The following is an 11,026-nucleotide window of genomic DNA, read 5'->3' as shown; positions in this document are numbered from 1 at the left end:
CTGCCATCTCCTGCTCTGCCCTGATAATGCATTGCAGCAGGGCTGTGCAGGGGGAGCACGCTGGGTAACCTCCCACAGGCAGACCCCTGTCCTGGCTGCTCACGGGAAGAGCACTTGGCACTGTCGGGAGTGCTGGCTGCCAGGCCAGGGAGCTGCACTGGATGGACACCACTGCAAAATCAGCACTCGAGATAAATTGTTTGAAGTCCCAAGAGGTTTTTGTGTCTCTCATAAAGCATTCACAGTGACGGAGCAGGGCATCAAAATATTTCACTTTTTCTTCAAAACAGATTTTTTTGCTGTTGCACTGGATATAAATGGAATTTTTTAGAAAGAGTGAAATAACTCCATGAGGGTCTATACCAGCTAAACAATCTGGACCGATCTGAACTACATCTTTTTCCTGGCTTGGTTAGAAATTGTGTGACTCCACAGACTGTGTGGAAAAAAACAAACAGTAAGAAATTACTGTTTTCTTTATGAGCACAAATCCAGGTGGAGAAGGTCAAAGATAGGAAGGCAGATAAAGAGAACAGATATGACTTGGTCTGACGGAGGTTACAGCAGATGCTATCACCAGCACCCACGTTTGGTTGAAGCAGTTGGCCAGTGCTATCCCCTTGGGACGGGACTGTCCACACAAGCAGTTAGGAAGGAGCAAGGGTTGAAGGAGCTTGGGTCTGTCTTTCGTGACTGCAATGGGAGCAGGACAGCAGAAGCCAGGCCCCAGAGAGCAGTCTGGGAGCGTGCAGGCTGTGCTAGCAGCGTGACTCCCACACTGAAGCCAGCTGCAAGCCATTTTCCTTTTTGTCAGCACAGTCAGCTTCACAGGAACAAGGGAAATCTCCAAACCTGGGACAATAAAAAAGGCATCAAGCAAAGACACAGAAGTCTTTCCATTTGGTTCATTGCAGATAATGGGTGGCAGCTACCACTCTGAGAGCAAGTCTTCCACTGCTGAAGACCTCCAGCTGACACATCACCAGTCATTTACAACCTGCCATTAAATATATATGGTCATTATAACTTCTTTCTCTGCTATTTGCAGCCTCAGGACTTTTTGCTTAGGCTGCATATAAGTTCTTGTTCAGAAGATTTAAAGGGAGAAAAAAAAATAACAATCTTGATCTCCCAGAAACTGTCTCAGTGCTGGGGAGAGAAATCATGCTGGTGTCCCAGCAGGGTGGCACAGTCAAAGAGAATTATCGGAGTAACTCAAGGTATACATATAGCTTCTCACGGTAGTGTTCCAAACCCCAGATACCTATGTCATCCTACATACTCCTAGGCATGGCACTCCATGATTTCTTGCATTAAGCCCATCTTAAACAGGACTTCAAGAGTTTGATTTTACTTGCAGGTAGTCATAGGAAAATCTAATGATTAACCAAACCTTTTTCCGTGGCAGTTTTTCTTTCCTGTAGCAGTAACACCTGTGTTTCTGTAGCTATTAAATGTGTAATCTCAGAGGCACTACCAGCCTTTGCTGATGGGCTCAGCTTTGGCCAGAGGCATGTCTGTCTTGGAGCCAACTGGCATTGTCTCCATCGGACCTAAGGGAAGCTTCTGGAACCTTCTCAGTGAAACCACTCTTGTAGCCCCCCACTACCAAGACTTTGCCATGGAAACCCAGTCTTCCATCTCAAAAGCAAGGCCAGATCTGCAGGGTAAGGTGATATCGCCTGTCAGACCCTCTGCTGTGGTAAAAGCTGACGGAGGAGTTTTGGAACCGCTGGTATCCTACAGACCACTCAGCAGCCACCCCTGCCCTGCACTGCACAGCAGCACAGAGGAGGGCTTCACCAAAGTCTGCCTGGTTTTTCCAACTGTATTCTTTGTTCAGATCAGAAAAACCACCTCTCCCTACAAACCTTTCATCACCTGAGATACCTCCCCACAGAAATGACATGAGAGAAATGATGGGGAAAGGAATGATCAAAGAACACTGTTATCAGGATTTTTGGCAGCTGTGCTATCATTCCAAATGTCGGCATGGCAGACACTGCTCTGGAGCACTGACGAGCCCATGGCTGCATAGCAGCCCATGCTAAGTGAGATGTCATTAACAACCAGGGATCCTGCACAAAGAAATCAGTACTGGGAAAAACCAGACTTCCTCCCCAAAGGTGTCTGACCTAGGGTAGTTGATGTGAGCTTGCCTAACAGAGCAGACACCATCACCCAAATTTTTACTTGGTTAAGTAACTGGCCCCCGGCCCACTACCCTCTGCAGATGAAGCCAACCCCAGGTTATCTGGCCTGCACAGCTGTTTAACTTGAGGTTATTCCTCGTGGACTGTGGTTGGCACACTCTAACAGAGCGCTGGCATTGTGCTTACAGAAACAGCTTGTTTCTGCTCACCAGGAATTAGTGCTGTAGCATGGTGCTTTCTCTTGCATTTTCAGACTTCTGTGGCTCCCACGCTTCTGCCTTGCTGAGATGTTTGTGTCAGCCAACTCATGGAAATTTGGCACTGAAACGGTACTGTGTTGCATTGTTTTCTCACTCTGCAGTTCATGATCCCTCCTGTTCCTCTCAAATCACAGTTACAATAAGGGCTGCCAAGCCTCAAAGACAAAAGCAGCATTGGGATATTTATCCCACCTTTGTGTTTGACACGTAGTTGATGTAGCCGTGATGGAAGTGACAGTGAAGGCAAGCCCAGAGAATGAGAGGAGGATGAAATTCAGAGCTTAGGAACACAAAAACTGCTGTAACTCAGGGCAGGTGTCGTATCAACCATGGGAATCTGTGGTGGGAGACCTGACTACGGCTTTGCAAACTACGAAGTTCCTACTGCATTTCTGTTTTCTGATATTGAGATTCTCAGCAGAAACTCAAAGCTGAGGCAAGAAACCTGGATAGGTAGTGTCCAATTTGTTCCTTCTCTGCTAAAAGCATCCATGAATGAAACCAAACTGGATATTTACATTGGTTTTACTTGTTTACTTATGCTCCCAAAAGAGCTAAATGTCTTTGGCAGATTGAGACAGGTGTGGTGGGCATAGGGTTAGAGAGCACCCACGCCCCAGAACTAAATAAAAGTGAGGAAATATTCTCTGCTAAGCAACATCAGCTCTCCATGGGCTGCATCCAGATACAGCAGCATCCTTCCCACTGTTCTTAATCTCTTCCTACCGTTAGAAATGGGCAGGAGAACTCCTCTCCCAGAATAACTTACTCTCCATTCAGAGCAGAGTCTTTGCAAGGTGAAGCTATTCAAATTAAACCACAAATCTTCTCATGTAGGGATAACACTATGCTGCCTTCCCAAACCTGTCCTCATTTTCTTTTGCCATTTTGACACCATTAACCTTCCACAAGCACTAGCACACACAGAGATAATTCTGTTAATTTTATCGTGCATAGAGCAGCCTAAACTCAGCCAAATGCTTGGCTTTGCCTTTTCCCCATTGTATAATATTGTTTTGTATATAGCTCTGCATGGGAACTCATTTATATCAAATCTTACCAGTTAAGGGAGAGGGGAAAGGGGGGCAATCAATAGTTATCTTGCCAAGGGCATCTGCAGTCTGTAGCCTCCAGTTTTCCTGCACACAGAGCCAGCTTCCACTTGCTGCTGCCCAGCCAGGCTGGTGCTGTGAATCCCATGGCTCCACACCCACAGCTGGGCAGCAGGTACAACCCATGGCTGGACACCCAGAGAGCACCTCACAGCCGGCTGTGCCCTGCAGCTCTTGGGGCACCACCAGCATTGTGGGAGCACTGATTGTGGCTGGAGGCCTGGAAACACAAACCCTTTGTACCCTTGGGGTTTGGGGGAACCACAGAATGGGAGGGAAACAAGCATTTCCACAGCTGTATGATATGAGCAGGGGCTGCCCAAAAAAAAAAAAAAAAAGGATACTTTGCATATAAATTGAGGTGAGGAGCTGCTTTTTCACACATACAGTCCCAGGGCTGTTTTCCCAGGCCTCAGCAGCAGCTCACTGGGGCTGCCTGGAAGCAGCAGACAAGGCAGGTGCAGCATCAGGAGCCCCCGGGCAGTGCTGAAAATGCTGCTGAGCGTGTTCCCAGCAGTGGCATGTGAGGGTCACTTCAGTGGGACTGAGGGTCATCATCCCAAAGAGGGGACACCAGGTCAGACAGGGTCCTCAGGGAGGGCTAGAGGCTACCTCCCACCACAGCCCTCGCCTACACACCAGGGAGATCACCCCCAGAGGGAGAGACAGAGGGAGAAAGCAAACATTTGTACCCCAATTAACTGACTAAGATTTTCTAAATTAGTAGATTCCTTCTCTACACACAGTTTTTGCTTCAAGCACAGTGTAGAAAAAAATCGATTTGCTTCTCTCAGTCCAATTCCCTTTTGTCTAATAGGGCTGTTGTAAATGCCAATTTTACTGTCATTTACACTGTGCCCATCTGAGCTATTTTATCAATAGTTAAATAAGAATACTTTAATGTAATGTGATTTTTTATTTGAATTCCAATTTATGTTCAGATGCTTTGACACAAATCTAGTAAGGAAGGCTCACTATTTTCATAGAACAAATTAAATTGTATGTTATATAGCCACACAAGTAAATATGTTATATCATTGGATAAATAAATACTTGTGATTAGATGCAGTATCTCATTCCTACCTACGCATAATAGCAAGGCTAATGGAAGTATTGTACAAATCACTGTGCTTTAATAGTTAGCAGTGCATAAAAATCAACCTGAAAGACAATAGGCAAGAACAAGCACACACACACAAAAAGGCTAAACCTAGTTATCTGGACCAAGACTTCCTGCTTGCCTGTTTCCGATTCAAAGCAGCTTAGACTCATTTTCACTTAAGCCAGTGCCTCTGGGCAGAGAGGTCAAAGCATAATTAGTTCTACAGAAGATGTTGGAGGTGGAAAAAAGGTGATCATGGACCCTGCTGGTGGGGTGGATGATGGGGATGGGGATGGGGATGGGGATGGGGATGGACAATAGCGATGGGCTGCCAGAAACAGGGCAGCGTTAAAGCTGCAGAGCCAGAATCAGTATCTGGGCAGTCCAATAGCCAAAACTGCCCATTTGCAGGGAGTTTGGGAGAGACCATTGATCTTGGTTCGTGTTGTCAGACAATTCTTTCCTTCTGACTGTGGAAGAGAAAATCAGTTCTTTTTAAGCTGATAAACACATCCCAGCTGGGACCCAATTTGTTGTTTGGATATTACAGGCTGAGAGACAGACTGGAGTCCTGGCATGTTTTAAAGAAATTGTGGCTCTCTCATCAGCTAAATTAGTAATAGATAGCACACGCCTGTTATGGAAACCAAAGAGGGCTAATGGTAATCATTCTTTCCTTCCACCCACCCTCTTTTTCGCCTGCATTTTGTTTCAGATCAACCTGCACTAATTTTTAAGTGTTTTCACTGTATTTTTCTTTTCTAAACAACCTCTCCTTCCTTCCCCTAACTCCTGCAACCTGAGTTTATACTAAATGGATGTGCTAAGAAATGGAGCTGATGAATGTACACGGATTATGTTTAACCAAGACTGTGAGATAGTGATCCTGAAACCAAGCACCACATGCAGGCTCTTCTCTTTCTGGGAGAAGAACCAAAATTATTCACCAAATTAGTGTTTGCTAGCTTCTTGAGGGGTAAGATTTATTTTTTTCAAATTGTGAAGTCAGTCTAAATAATACTTTCTATATGATAGGAACTGGCTCAAAACCAGCAGGCTGTGGCAGTAGAAATGGGATATTTAACATCAGAGCAATATAGAATATACCACCCTCAACAGCCACCTCTGAGTTAAAATGTAGGCACTCATGGCCAAAGCTGAGGGTATTTCCAGGAATTATTCCCTGATTTCCTCTTCTCTTCCCTTTTCACCCTGACAGAATTTACTGTGTTTGGTTTGGTTTCTCATTTCAGCTTTCACTTCCACTGTGTCTCATCCAACAGCTTTTTCCTCCATGTGCAGCAGATGAAATCCCATTCCTCTTTGAAAGAAAGAGGTCTCCAACTGGTATGTTACTGGGAAGCCCCAACTCTTTCTCCCTCATGTGTAGGGCCAATGTGGCCTCATGACAGCAACTCCATCATGGCATGCAGGGTCCCAGGTATACCGCAGTGCCAGGTCAGTATCCCATTCATATTATATTTGCCATGCCTGGTACTTTATTGAATGCTAATTATACCAATCATAGCTTTTTCTAGCTCTTGAAGCAACAGAAAGTTTTTGAGCGTACCCAGGCCTACAAGCCATGAAGTATCTGATAAAAGGGCTTAATAGACAGGAAAACAGTCACCATTGTTTGGATCAGTACCAGGTATTTACAGCATGTCTAAGCCCCTCCCTGGTCACCAGTTCATTTCAGTTCTCCCTTCTGTGTGACAATCTGTCACATGAAAACACAAGATGCTCTTTAAAGCTTATGTGACCTTTAGAGGTTCAGCCCAAAGCAGTTTTGCTGACATCTGGCACATGAGGGACTTGCCATAAGATGGGATAACAACAACAACCGGTGCTTCTGCAGGGCCGGCATCTGTCGATCCTAAGGCGGAAAGCAGCACAGAAGAGGGAGGCCGACAGGCTGTACCTGAGCTGGCACTGCAGTGCTGAGCCTAAGTTACACCTTCGCTAAGTCAGAGGGGCAGAGAGAACACAATTCATTTTTTATCTTTGGATAAGGACTGGGGGTCCCCAGAAGCCTAGGATATATATGCTAGGATATCTCTGCAATGAGAAGACACTGTGTGAAGAATCTGGTCTAAGTTCTCAGAACAAAGTAACCAAAACGAGAAATCGTTAAACAGGCCTCAAGCAAAGTGAGAAGAAATTCAGCTTAATGAGGAAGACAAAGAAAAGTGAAGCTCTAATGGGAAGAAAACACTGGCTTTCAGGAGGCATTTTTCATATATTGAAGGGAAAGGCTAGACTTCTTCCTAGTCTGCATGGAGTTCAGACAGTTGGATAGGCTGGGCTTTCTGCAGTGTGCTCAAAAAGCCAGAAGATTTATTTTTCCAGCTACCCTTAGAAAACACAGCACACTGTCAAAGTGTCAAAAAGCTGCTTGTGCTTATCTGTTCCCACACTCCTGCCCTTGAAACATCCCCTCTGCTTCCGGGAGAGGTGATACTTGATAATTCAGAAACGGGCTGTTATTTAGCACAGACTGTAATCAAAGCACTCGGAGCTCCATAAGTAATGGCTACACTAGCCAGAGCAGGCAAACCCTGCTGCAGCCACCTGTGAGCTGGGAAGGTCCTCTGCTCCACACAAGGAGACGTGTGGTGGGGAACAGCTGAATCCCTGGCTCGAGGCAGAGGATTTCCCCTCCCCGGCTGCTCCATCAGTGGAAGAGATGTGATGCTGGTCCAGCAGGATGGTGCAGCAGTGGGGCTCCATATTTCAAACAGCAGGGGTTAAGCAAAGTGACCAATTTCCTTGGGCTAATTGAGCATGCAATCTGCCTGCTTGTAAAGCCTGTATTTGGCCAGGAAGATTTATTAGTATTAGCAATGATGAATGTCCAAGAGCAGTAAGGGCAGACCTGAGCTGCAGATCATTAACTTTAAGTGGGATGATGTTGAAAAACCATTTCTATTATCGGTTACTTTGTTCTGAGTTAACTGTGAATTTAGACCTAGTTCTGTAATAAAGTGCTCAGGGAGTCCAGTGAATCTTGTTCTCTGTGGCAGATACTAAACCTATAGGGTTTTGTCCACATCCTGATGAGTAAGCAGTTCTAGCTGATCCTGAGAGGCTATGAAATGATAGAAGACTGCTTTGTATGGGAATTTGAAGTTAAGCCTCCATCTATCTCAGAAGCAGAGGCCAAAATGGAGAATTGGCATGCCTTTGTCATTGGATTTCAGAATAACACCTCTTCATTATCTTCCTCGTCCTCAGAAAGTCAGCACCAGTTCAGAGTTTTGTCTGTGCTGCTGACTGGCCGTGTCCATCATAGGGGTATGGATGCACCCCCTGCCTTCTCTTACATCTGCTTTAAAACCAGTTGCTCAGTTTGTATAGGCTGGAAATTGCACTGTGATACTCTGCACAGTGAAAAGTGTTGGATGCTTTACTGTCTAATGCAACATCTGTCCCCCTCCACATTCATTTTTTGCAAACACTCTTCCTTTCCTTGGGAGAATATCCATTATTGCATGCAGCTGCAAAGCCCCAGAGTACACCCTGCCTTCTTTGCCTTCTTTTCTCCCCAGCAATACTTGTGCTTAATGTCATATTTGTACAAAACACACTCTCTCTGTTTCTGCACTGCCAGAGCACAGTGGTCCTCTAGAAATTGTCAGCGAGTGTTTGATGCTGAAAGATTATTTTGTTATAAATCACTCCCAATGATGGCAGTGGCCTGTAAAAAATACTTTTCTGTTGCTCTCTTTACAGCTGTATGTAGACTGAAAATGCTTCTGCTTCTGTGTTTCCACAATAAATACTGTCTTTCATGCTACCAGTGCAGCAGCATTGACTGCTCCAGACGACATCGTGTGCATTGTAACTCTGCCATGCCACACAGCCAAGCCCACACCTTTCTCGATCTACCTGTCACTCTTTAGCCTCTATGGACCCTGGGCCATGGGCAATCAATTGCAATGCTGTGTGCAAGTAGTCCACTGCCCAGGGTACCCAACCTGGAAGCTGAAAACTAATGAATTTGCCTCTGAGGCTTAAGTGTGAGAAAAGTAATTAATCTTGCTGGGTTTCACTCATTGTCAAGCAAACTTTTGATGATGAAGAAGAAAACTGCTGAGCATTCCAATTCACTCTCCAAGTCAGCCTCTCCCTGTTGGACTTTGTGGGTAATTGGCACACTGTTGCTATCCTATTTTCTACCGATTCCCCTAGAGACATCTGCTAAATGAAGGTGTAGATGTCTGTGAGGGAAGGGGGTTTTGCAGCTCAGACTTTTGCTCCCTCTCCCAAAGAAGTTCCAAGTTTGCTTAGTGCCCCAAGTTTGCTCAGAAGGGAAGGAAGAATGTGTAAAACAGCTGTCAGAAGGTTCCACAGGAGTTGTGTATGAGATGTCCATGCTGCCCTGACACCGAGCCAGTATGAGTCAAGCATGAATCCAACTCCAATCCGTCTATGGTTTAAGCCTCTGTGATGGCACAAGAGATGGAGACACACAACACTGGGTGAAATCTCAAATCCCTTCGGACATCTGGCCTATCGGAGGCATTTGTTTTAGTTTGAAATCAATTGCTCTCTGGGGCTGTCTGTTATATGGGGAGCCTACACTGGCTGGCAGAGAAGTAGCCACTGCTCAAGATGCCCTGTGCAAACTCATCAGTGAGCTGACAGACTCTCAGAGAAGTGCAGAGGAGCTGCCAGGGAGCTGTGAGTGAGAGCAGGACTGGCAGAGTCGGCAGGGTGCCAGGGCATCAGCCCCAAAGGCGCAGCAGGATCAGAGCCACGCAAGGAGCTTTGCAGCTGCGTAAAGGCAGTCCTGCCTAGTCTGGAGGACCACCAGTGGCATTCTCATCACTCAGGCTGAGAGTGTTGCCCAGGTTTCTGATGGGAGCCATATGCTCAGATCTGATTATTAGACTTTATTTGCCTTTCAAGGACCAGAATTTATTCCCTTGAATTCTAATTGCCCTGATTCTTTAGGCTTGCTGCACAGGAGCAAGCAATTCAGTTCTGGGAATCATGCATGGGTGGTAAATGTATGTGATTTTTGTCACTTGTGTGAGCAAAAAAAGCTGACGAAACACAAACATTAACATAAAGGGCGAAGAGAAGGATGGGAAAACAGTTAAAGAAATCCATGAGTCAAACAAGAGACTCAGATAGCTACATTTGTTCTGCTCATCATAAATATTTTCTCACACAAAGTACTTTACTACTAAAAGGAGCACAAAGGCTGAATCCTTATACTTTTATCTCGGATTCACTTCTGGAAATGCAGAAGTTCTAGCAAAATGTCAAAATGTTCATGTTTTAGATGAATTAAAACATATTTTAAATTACCTATTTTGATTTAAATCTGTATATGATAACAAAGTGCAGAGAAGATACTTTATTAAAACACACATTAAAATATTAAAACTCTGTGCAATGGGGCTAGAGCTCAAGTGTCAAAACACTATCACAAACAACCCTCCACCTCAGTATCCTGTGAAATGAGAAGGATGTCATGGTAAGACAAGACTTTTGCACCTCTGTTGGTGATTTGGAGTGAGAAGCATTTCCATTCACTGCCAGTGAAAGGACCAAATCAAGAACACTGAGTTTAGATTCCTTGCTTGTCTCAAAATCTTTAAGTGGAAGAAACATTTTGCTCACAATAGGAGTTGTAAAAGACCTGTTTAGTGCATGGAGATTATCATATCCTAGCAGAGTCTAAAAAAGAAAAATAATTTTCAAAAATTATGTCAGGCATACACTGCAGACAGGAACGGGTATGAGCCAAAGGCACAGCTGAAGTCCACAACAGCTGGGGCAAAAACGGGCGGCAGCCAAGGCTATGCTGTCCTGCAACCTTGTCTGCAGGCAGGGCAGAGGGGAAAAGTGCAGCAGAAGCAGAAAATGAGCTGTGGCCCAGGCCATAGTAAGTGTTGTCAATGAAACAATGTTTTAGCTGTTCAACCTGAGCTACCTTTTCCTCCTTTTTAAATATCAAAGGTTTATTTTAGAATAACTGTAATCAACAAAATCTAAGGCAAAGTACAGCTGTAATAGCTCCTTGCACCATCTCTTGCAATTTTGGGGGGAGTTAGATGAAACTCGGCATAAGTAAAATCAGTTCAACCTTTTTGAGAAAACACGACTTGAGATGAACTGGACTAAATGGCGCACCAGTGCCATGCGATGCGGTGCACCTGGCAGCGGTGTCGTGCCAGGCCAGCTGCAAAAATGAACCCGATTTGGAGCTCCAAATCTTGTTATGTAGTGCCATCTTGAGGTCTTGGGAAATGAAAAACAGCTTTTCTGAGTACAGATAGTTTTTATCTGGTTGTAGTTGGAGCAGTCCGTTCTTCAGGGTGTGTGATTGAGTGCATTCAGCTGTGTTTGTGAACTGGAGAAGACAGGGGTGGACTCATGTGGCTGGAG

Source organism: Corvus brachyrhynchos, unplaced genomic scaffold (genome assembly GCF_000691975.1).
Source record: "Corvus brachyrhynchos isolate BGI_N302 unplaced genomic scaffold, ASM69197v1 scaffold255, whole genome shotgun sequence".
Classification (NCBI taxonomy): domain Eukaryota; kingdom Metazoa; phylum Chordata; class Aves; order Passeriformes; family Corvidae; genus Corvus; species Corvus brachyrhynchos.
Note: the sequence above shows the minus strand (reverse complement) of the source record.